At 43.8% G+C, this 9,419-nt stretch overlaps 1 long non-coding RNA gene across 3 annotated transcripts; it reads right to left on the bottom strand.

Moving 5' to 3' along the window:
• Nucleotides 1-326: 326 nt before the first annotated feature.
• Nucleotides 327-7,074, bottom strand: LOC141931924 (uncharacterized). Of its 3 annotated transcripts, none has more exons than XR_012625706.1 (3): nucleotides 7,016-7,074; nucleotides 5,955-6,227; nucleotides 327-1,781 (listed from the first exon to the last, which is right to left on the bottom strand). It is a non-coding gene; the product is annotated as an uncharacterized LOC141931924 (long non-coding RNA). The 3 variants fall into 3 exon arrangements; XR_012625705.1 differs by having other exon boundaries at nucleotides 6,951-7,044; XR_012625707.1 differs by lacking the exon at nucleotides 7,016-7,074 and adding an exon at nucleotides 6,665-6,922.
• Nucleotides 7,075-9,419: the final 2,345 nt, after the last annotated feature.

Below are 9,419 nucleotides of genomic sequence, written 5' to 3'. Positions count from 1 at the left end.
AACCCAGATACTTGCCCTCCACGCCCATATCGGGCCGCATGTCTCGCGTGCTCCAAATAACTTGAAGGGACTCGGTGGCCGTTTGTACTTTCTGGCTATTAAGGACGGTTATGTGAGTCATACCACACAAAAATTTATTTTTAAAGGACGACTCCTCCTGTTTTCCCCGGCGGGGTGCAGTTAGGGAGAGAGCCAGCTCACGACGGCACGTGATGTTTGTGTGGTTTCTGTGGAAATTCATGAAAGTGCAGAGCATTAATCCATTTTGGGTACGGGACGTGAAATGCCAAACAAAACCCTCACAAGAAGGCCGCAGTATGCAGTCATCACACAAAAACCACTAAAATGATTTTAATTGCAGGTGAGCGTGATACAAAGGCAGCAAGACGGCTTTCGGGTGGCCCCCTGGACAACTTCAAAGATACCGACAACTTCAAGGCATCAACATTTTAAAAAGACCCAATTCTTTATCTTCTGTAGCTCGGTTTTCCACGCTGCTTGCGAGTGTGGAAAATGGCTTGTCCCTTTGGAAGTGCCTAGCAGGTAGCTCTGCACAAGGGGTGCAAATTCATTTAATGCCCCCACAGACACCTAAAGAGGCTGCTGCTGCGTTATGTAACCCGAGATATGTAAATAACAAAACAACAGACGGGTGTAAATAAAGCAAAAGTAGGTGTGAAACAACCCCAAGCTGACTCCAGTGAAAGGAAAAGCTCTGCGGCATACTCCATGGACCCAACCCATGGGGAATGTTATTGAAGCACCATCATTATAATAGCGTTAAGAGACAGTAGGCATTTCACTTGCTGTGTACCTTGACAGAGCAATATTCTTCCCCTTTAAACTGCTAAAGGCTTAAGCAACGCATGAAAATTTTCCACCTAAAGCTGAAATTGTACCCAAACTGATTAAAAAATTAATCTGCCCGTTAGAATGGGGAGAAGAAAAGTGCAGGGAACACAAAGAGCAGCTCAGTCCCAGCCTTGGTGAATTAGGAAACTGCGGCACAGCCGACTTTGGCAACATGCTGGAGATAAGGGTGTGCTGCTGCTGCCAAGGCCCATCAGGGTGTGTGAGATGACAAACAGTACTTGCAAGGTAGTTCTCCTCAGCAGCAAACGTTGCTGCCTCACCCCCTCCCATATCTCTAACAGGAAAGGGAAGCACATATTTTCAGGGTTTCCCCCCCAGAGTCATTCCTTCCCTCCCCTCATTCTTCCTCCTCGTTGTTCAGGTCCCTTCTAGGGGAAGTCCAGCCTGTCCTAACCCCTTTTTCTTTAAGGCAGCAGATTTTAATACTGCCTGAAGTGCCAGGGTGCCCTGAGGCAGCTCTGCTTAGTGCAAGGTGATCTGTCCTACAGTTGCTGAGCGTGCATTGCTTCTCCACCTGTGACCCCCCGCCACACTTCCAACTAAACCTGAGTTCCCCATGCCTCATCACAGCGTGTTTCCCAGAGCCGGACAGGACGCTCTCCGTACCCTGTTGCCAATCAGCCGTGGCTCGCAGACTGAGAAACTCGGTATGAGCACAAGGCTGTCAAACAGAGTTGGCAGAGCATGACTGTGTGTTTTGGTAAGTGCTCCCAAGACAAAGCATACCGTGAGCAGTTCACACTCCTCCATCCCTGGTCACCCTCCCAGGTCTGCCCAGACAACCAAGGAAGACTACATCATTTACGTAATAATTAGTAACCTTTGCTGAACTCTTTCACTCCTGCGTGATGACGCCGTACCCAGATGAAAAATTGCTATTGGTTTTCATTCAGAGGATCACTCGGCTCCTGTAAGACAAAGAACAACCATTTTTAATGAAATAGGACAGACTTGGTTTTCCCCACTGTTCAGTATCAGTCCTGATAGACCTCCTCGTAAATCCCTCCCAGTACATGCCCCGCTGGCTCACTCTGTATTATTCTTGTACCCTGAGGGTCGATATCCTGCCAAGTGATATTTGTTTAAAATTCTCAAATGCACAAATTTGGCACAAAAACTGGGGCAAAGGGCATCCCCCTGGTTACTGCAGCTGGGTGGAATCTTCCCACCTCAAAGTCCAAGATCTATTTACATCAGTTCATTTAAGCTGCAAAACAAAATGAACTCTTCCTGCTAGGCTTGCTCAGACAGACTAATAAATGCAACGGGGAGCACTAAGCAGAAGTGCTGTACAATGTAATCAACTGTTGAAGGCACAAGCAATTGTTCAGCTTGTATTAAGACTGATTCACTTGTAGCTGACGTCAATCCTCCCTCCCTAGTATCTTAGCCTTGGGATTGGAGTATGATAAATATTACCTGTAATGCCATCTGCTGTACAGAGGCAGCCCAGGCTTCTCACTATTTATTTAAGGGCTAATGTTGTGCTAGAACAGAATGCAGTTTATTTCAGCCTGATTTGACTTTGTTTTGACTCTAATTAAAAATGCCTGTCCACTTGAATTTTTAAAGTGATCCGTCAGAGAGCAAAACCAATGTTTGCCCTGAAAAGATGAAGAAGTTCAAGACAGCACAGTCAGCATCAAACAGAAAACTAATGTGAAAAGGATGATACCAGACTTCTCCTCATGGGAGAGTCAAGAGAAGATGCACAGTCAGAAGATCACCATCTCAGGATGGGGAACCAGGGTCTCCCAAATCCTATCTTTCTGAAATCCTGGAGAGCTGATTTATTTTGTGTATCGTTTTCTCCCTCAGTTCCTTTAGAACCTCACCCAAGTCATGCAGCTTCTCTATAAAATACAAGATATTGTAGTTTAATGGTGACTCTGACTTTTGGTCAGTGGTAAAATTGTTTTGAATGGCATCAAGCTGAAAATACATATTTAGATCAAGTAATGCACACACAAAACTGTTTCCTCTTAGGATTTTCTCCTAATTTTAAAAGTTTAAAGTAACAGGAATTATACCACTTCCTAGAGAAGCTCTTTTGTGATAGTAACTCTGTTTAGCATTTTTTTATTACTAAAAATTTCCTAAAACTAAAACCTGAGTGAGTTAAAAGCCTTGTACATGGTGTGTTCAGAAATGGCAGAACACATTCAGCAAACAAATCGCTTGGACACCTCATCCATCATAATTTATGAAGACCATGGTTAAGCTAATTCTACTCTGAGTTAGTTTAAATGTCCAAAAATAAAATTAAACTGTTTAATCAAAAGGATATGTGTCCATGGGCAGAATTTTTGTCATCATCCTGCTGCAGAAAAACATATTGACAAAACTCACTTAGATTTGCATATTCGTAGCTATGTTTGGGACAGATATTGATGCACTACTTAAACTCTAGTGTCTTTTGTTCTGAGGAACAGCAGTAATTTTGTACATGTAAAAGTAATTAAATTATTTAAACCTCAAGTAATTTTAAAAGGGAAGGGCTGTGGTGAAAGTTATATAGTTAAAAAATTTAAATTTAACTGAATTATTAAAATAAGCTTGGATGAGAGAAACTGATATGTAAGTGGTGCTTTTTGCTTAGTCTTAGCATTTCATAAAAGATATCTGTGTTAGTTTTATTTGTGTTTATAATCAGTTACTTCCCCTGGTTTTACTGTACTTGGTGAGACTTAATCCTGTAATGTTTGGATTGCAAATGCCACACTATAATGCTTAAATGCACATCAAAATCTTGCTGCTTAAAATATAATTAAGATAGTAATACAGTCAATCCCTTAACATGTTTTTTAATAGAGAGCAATCTACTGCATCTTAAACTGCTTGAATTTCCATGTTATAGGACCTCCCATATGAGGATCACAGTGCCCTTTTTAATTATTAATTGACTCATGTTGATAGGATAAATTAAAATCTCTGTGATGGAGAACATGCATTATTTATTAATGTCCTGATCTGTCCTACATACTGTGGAGTTTGCTCTTTGGAACCTGCTTCAGAAGTATCACACAAGGGTGTTTTTTGTGGTGGTGGGATTTTTCAAATGACTTCTTATACTTGGCTTTTGTCTTGCCTTCTCTGTATGACAAAGGAGGAGTTTCTTCTATTTTCTTTGTGTTTCTTTCTTTACAGACGTACTGCATTCTGTTTCTGTGTATGTATTTCTGGGGAGGCTTCATGACTTTATTGAACTATCACATTGTACAGTTAAGGAATTCAGAGTTAGTCACTTAAACATTAATAAAGAGGAAACTGAAGTGACACAACAGCTATGTTCATCCTACTCTTTTACAGCAAGTACTGCAGATGGGTTTAGGTGAACTGTTGGTCTGAGTAAAGCCCTAACTTCTGGAAAAAAAAAAAAGAAACAGTCACGAGAAGAACAGATTAATTACATTATACTTTGCTATTGAACCGTTGCCCAGTTCTATTTCAATGGTAGATGCAGTAAGAAATAATATCTCCTTATTCATCCAGCTCCTGCCCACATGCATGCCGGGTGCAATCTGTGCGAGTAGCTCACAGATTTCAGCAAAGCTTCGTTTTCATCTAGGAATCTAGTCCCCTGTGCACCATCAGTTTTGCAAAGTAATTCTGGATGCAAAAAGAATCTATTAAATTTTATTTTCCCTTGTGCATTGTCAACAGCCCTTGTTACTGATTTTAAATGCATCAGAAATGTGTAAACTAACAAGTAGAGGCACTTTAATATTATCTCATCTCATGACACTGCAGTTGAACAAGTGATACAGAAGGCAGAATACGACCAATGATGATAAACAATAAACTAAGCACCACTCCCCCTCCAAGCCTGCAAACTAAATTCCAAGTTTCAAAATTTGCAGGACTTCTAGGTAGGAGAAACATCTTCATCCTTGTTAACCGACCATATGTAGTGTCTGGGAGATCAGTCAAGGAAGTTCAGGAAGCCCCTAAATCAGCTTCACCCAGAGAGATGTCTGATGTCAAACACGTGGCAGCAAAGGAGAGCGCAGCCACGTGCTCAAACTGTTCCTTCCTGCAGGCTTGCCTCTCCCAGCTGGGCCAACCACCACAGCAATCAGAAGTAAAACTCCAAAATCTGTTTTACTTTCCCCCAAGCAAGAGGATGCAGAAACTTCACTCACTTAACAGTGACAAAAGTAAAGACCTTCCCTTGCCTTTTAACAAGCAGGAAAACAAGCCTCCTTTACGTAGGGGACTGTTGCCTGCCTAAGGCCTCCTTCTTCTAACTCTGCCAGCTGTGAACAGGTCCTCAGCCGACTTCTACAGCCTGCGCCTATCTGCTTTATTAAGCGGGGCCAAAGACGCTAGAGTTTTCAAAGTAGTGCACCAGAATCTGTCCTGAACATAGCTACGAATACGCAAATCTAAGAGAGTAAACTGGCAAAGTCAACACATTTCCCTGCTGTGGAACAATGAAAGGTACTGCTTTTTAAAGATTCCCATGATTTCCTCCAAATATAGGCACTTATTCTCTTCTATGGCTGAAGCCAGTCCTAGTACAGACTTAGTGAGAAACAAAAACGAGTCCTATGGTGCTATTTTTATAGTCACTTTTCAAAATGGAAGTGTACTTGAGGTTACTGTTATTCTTCAAGCCTGAAAAAAATCCCCATCACTAGTAACAAAATTTAAGAGACCTGACTGAAAGGAAATGCATGAATGTTTCCAACTGAATCAAAATAATCTCAGAAACAGCAATGAAACAAAGAGACTAAACACATCAGTTCTTCCTCCCAGAGGAAGAAGACAGATACAGTAACTTTGGGTTACATTTGTTTTAAGAGAAGGAATGCAGAATGGAGACCCAGGTGAGACTATTATTGCACGTCAGGCACATAGAGGTCTGAGGTGCAATGGAGTACAGTGGATTTTCATCTTCAAGTCACCATATCCTTAGAAGAATGAGGTCTTTCCAAGGAGACGGATGACTCCAGGACTTTGCCACATGATACGGAGCTATTTCAAATCCACCCTAAGTTACCAGCTCTTTGGTAATACCAAATGACCTTGGTAGCCTTGTACTGTGTGAAGCAGACAATAGTCTGTCTTGCATAACTCACCAACACCTTTGTGAATAATTGGCTCTTGTGCAGCAGAGGACAGTGCAAAGAAGTGCCAAAGACGCTGTGTGCACTGTGGAATTACTTCAGTTTTCAATAGGAGAAGCTGGAACATCTCCAATGTACAAAATTTGCATGCTGGCATGAAGTCGTGCTGTTCAGATGTTGTGACTGGCACGGAGAGCAGTCAAGTGTATTAAACATAAAAGACAACGTGCCCTCTCATGATCTTCAAGCTTTTGCCAGCTTCCCTTCAAGACAATAGGAACGAACCTGGTCAGAAAAATAAGAAACACTGTGTAACAATGTACTTGTCAGTTTGATGCATAAACAAATGTTGCAAAGTTGCTTTTGATGAGATAATGCAGAGCACAAACTTCAGCAAGTTCAGTTTTAGAAAATGGTCTTTTGGTTGGAACTGAAGCCTCAATGTTAACGTTTGTAAGATAACCATAAGGAACCGTGATCATTTAGTCACTCTCTAGCTCAGTTTTTCCAAATTAGTATAAAAATACCTGTATATATTGCAAGATTATTAACAAAATTAATTCATGAATATGCACACTGAATATTAAGCATGGCATTTTCAAGAGGAGAAGGAAATTGGTAAGATTTTAAAAATTAGTTTAAGAAAAGCAGACTACTAAAAACAAAGTTGCAAAAATACGCTAAACATAGGATTTTATAGCTCACAAGGGGCCATTCCTCACATTTGGTTTTTTCAGGTATGACCTTCCAGTAGCCTTTTTGCCCAAACCACATTCGTGGCTTACACGCAGGTCACTACACCTTAAACCTTTTCCTATTGCCCTTGGCTCGGTGCTGAGGGCCCGCTGACACCCAGTTCACCGCCATGCTGGGCTGGTTCTGAAGGGCTGGGTGGCACGAGCAGACACCCGAGACCACCACGATGGCAGCGGTGAGCCGAGCGGTGAGGCGACCGGGGCAGCCTCACAGCAGCCTATGTCCAGCCAAAGGCCCCGTGCGTGGCCTCACCCCAAGTTTTCCTGCGCTGAGGCTGGAGAGAGACGACAACCAGCCACAACCTCCCCTCCCCTCACCTCCCGCCATGGCGCCTGGGGTGTCCGACCCCCTTCCCATCATGCCCCGCGGCCGCCGCCCCCCTGTTTCCCGTGATGCCATGGGGCGGGGCGGACCACGCCCTTCCCGTGATGCTCCGCGCTCCCTAGTAACCGCGCGGTTGCTAGGGGCGGCCGCGATGAGTCTCAGGGCTTTTCTTCGTCTCCTCTTCCTCCTCCTCCTGTTGCCGCTCCGGGCAGCAGAGCCCAGCGTGGAGCCCGCAGCCAGCGCGGCGGGTGCCGTGGTGCCACCGGAGACCCGTGGCGCCGCCCGGGCGCGGACCCGCAGCGGGCCGGCCCCGGTCACGGACGGTGGGTGCCCTGCGGGGAGGGGTCAGCGGGGCACCGGCGGCCCTTCCCGGGCTAAGGGAAGCCCCGGTCACGGCCTCCTGTCGCCTCTGAGTCCTTGGTCTCCCCGCGGCTCCCCTTGTAGCCGCTCACGGCTGGGGCACGCCTGCTCGGCAGCTGCCCTGCTTCCCCCGGGGGATTTATCGGGGCTGTGCTGCAGCGCGGCTGTGAGCACCCCTCTCTGGCAGCACCCCACTGCAGCCAAGGCTCGGAGCCTCCTCAGAAAGGCAGGCTCAGCAAGCCCCTACACAGCCTTCGGGTACTGGGCACGCTGATCCCTGCATGCACAGTCCTGTGAGTTGGTGCTGAGGGAGGGCAGGTTCTCCCCTGCCCCCAGCAACCTGCTTTGAGCCCACAGGGCAGAGCCTGGCCTCCCAGAGGGGACCCCGACTCACCCTGGATGTGTTTGGAGATCTCCACTTACAGACCGAGCTGCCTGTGCACACAGTTTGCCTCAAGACTCCTAATTCAGCCTCGGCTCTGTGGATATATAGTGGTGCTATGGCAATATAGATCACAACTTGTTATTGTGCTGTTAAGATGTTTCCCCTGTGTCTTCTAATTGGCGGGTATACTTTTATTGATCTTTTGATTTCCCAGTGTTGTTGCCATCGGTTCAGCTTCCCTAGATTACTTGCCAAATTAAACATGTCCCAGTGTGTACCTCCTTAGGGAAAAGACTTAAATCCCTGATCTCAGAGACATAACCTTGCAATCTAATCATCCATGTTTAAACTTTTCTTGTTTACAAGGTGAGCTAAGGATTCCAGTGCTAAACTGGAACAGTCAGAACTTCAGAGATTCCAGGAAATACCTGGATGCTGTTCAGATGGTCAGAGAGCATCCAGGAGGCCATAGAGAAAGAGCCAACAGTCACAAGAAGCACTAGTTATGAAAATGCGTGTTCTTTGAATGTCTTTTTACAGAGCATGGGTCTTAATTTTCTTCATACTGTACTGTTCTTAACTCTAGATTTATTATAGAACAGCAACTCTCAAAAACAGTTCAGTAGAGTAATATTTATTCTTTGAATTTATAAACATGAAAACCTAAGAATGTTTTAAGAATTTGCCAGATGTATTTTATTGAGACAGTTTACAGTATTGCTAGCAATTACTTTCTGTATTGTTGCAATATTTCACACTATCTAAAGACAGAAAGAAAAAACAATTTCAAAGAAGTCAACTATGGTTATGTTGGCATGTCAGGAAAATATATTAATGGACACCGAGACATTCTCAATACTTGTAAACATCTCATTGCTCTATCAAGATGGTTTTTTTCCTCAATAAGCTGAAACAAGTAGATAAGCATACCTGGCTTGTATCTTTTTTTTTTTCCTCTGCAGAGCTGAGTATATCTTCATACCCTCAAAATTCCTATTAAGTTGCTTTTTTTGATTTCACAGGGAATACACCATCATCTTATTATGCCTTTGGTTTTGTTATGGTGTTCCAAATAGATTTGCTAAGTAGCAGAAAAGGTGACTTTTAAAAATGACTTTTTTTTAAAAAAAAAAGTACGTGATTTTGGATATAGACTTTTGACTATTGTCAGAAATAAGGCGGGGTGAAAAATGAAAGTGTTAGGGAACCTGCTGTAATGTGTAAAGTTCCAATTCTAATTCTAATTTAAATCTCTCCTGCAGTTGCCAAGCTGTGTGTTTGTGATCTGTTGGTGGCACAGTGTGATGTAAATTGCTGCTGTGACCCTGATTGCAGCGCAGCTGATTTCAGTCTTTTTACTACATGTTCAGTTCCTATTGTCACGTAAGTGGATAAATAGCTATATGAAATACAAAATCCTGCTCTATTTGCTGCATGTGTTTGTAAGGGCTCTATCCTCTCCTCTTACCAATTCCTAACCCCCACCCACCTGCCATCCTAACTCCTGCCTACCCTTTCACCAGTCCTTCCTGTACTAGGCCTGTAAACTTTTAGCCCCAACCAGGTAGAACAGCAAATGGGCCTCCCACCCCAGTTTCTCACTCACTTACTCCCTCTTTTCTAAACTCATGCCCCTTGCTTTTCTCTTTCAC

The sequence above is a fragment of the Strix aluco genome, chromosome 18 (genome assembly GCF_031877795.1).
Source record: "Strix aluco isolate bStrAlu1 chromosome 18, bStrAlu1.hap1, whole genome shotgun sequence".
NCBI classification, from domain to species: Eukaryota; Metazoa; Chordata; class Aves; order Strigiformes; family Strigidae; genus Strix; species Strix aluco.
This window is presented reverse-complemented; position numbering and strand designations above follow the sequence as displayed.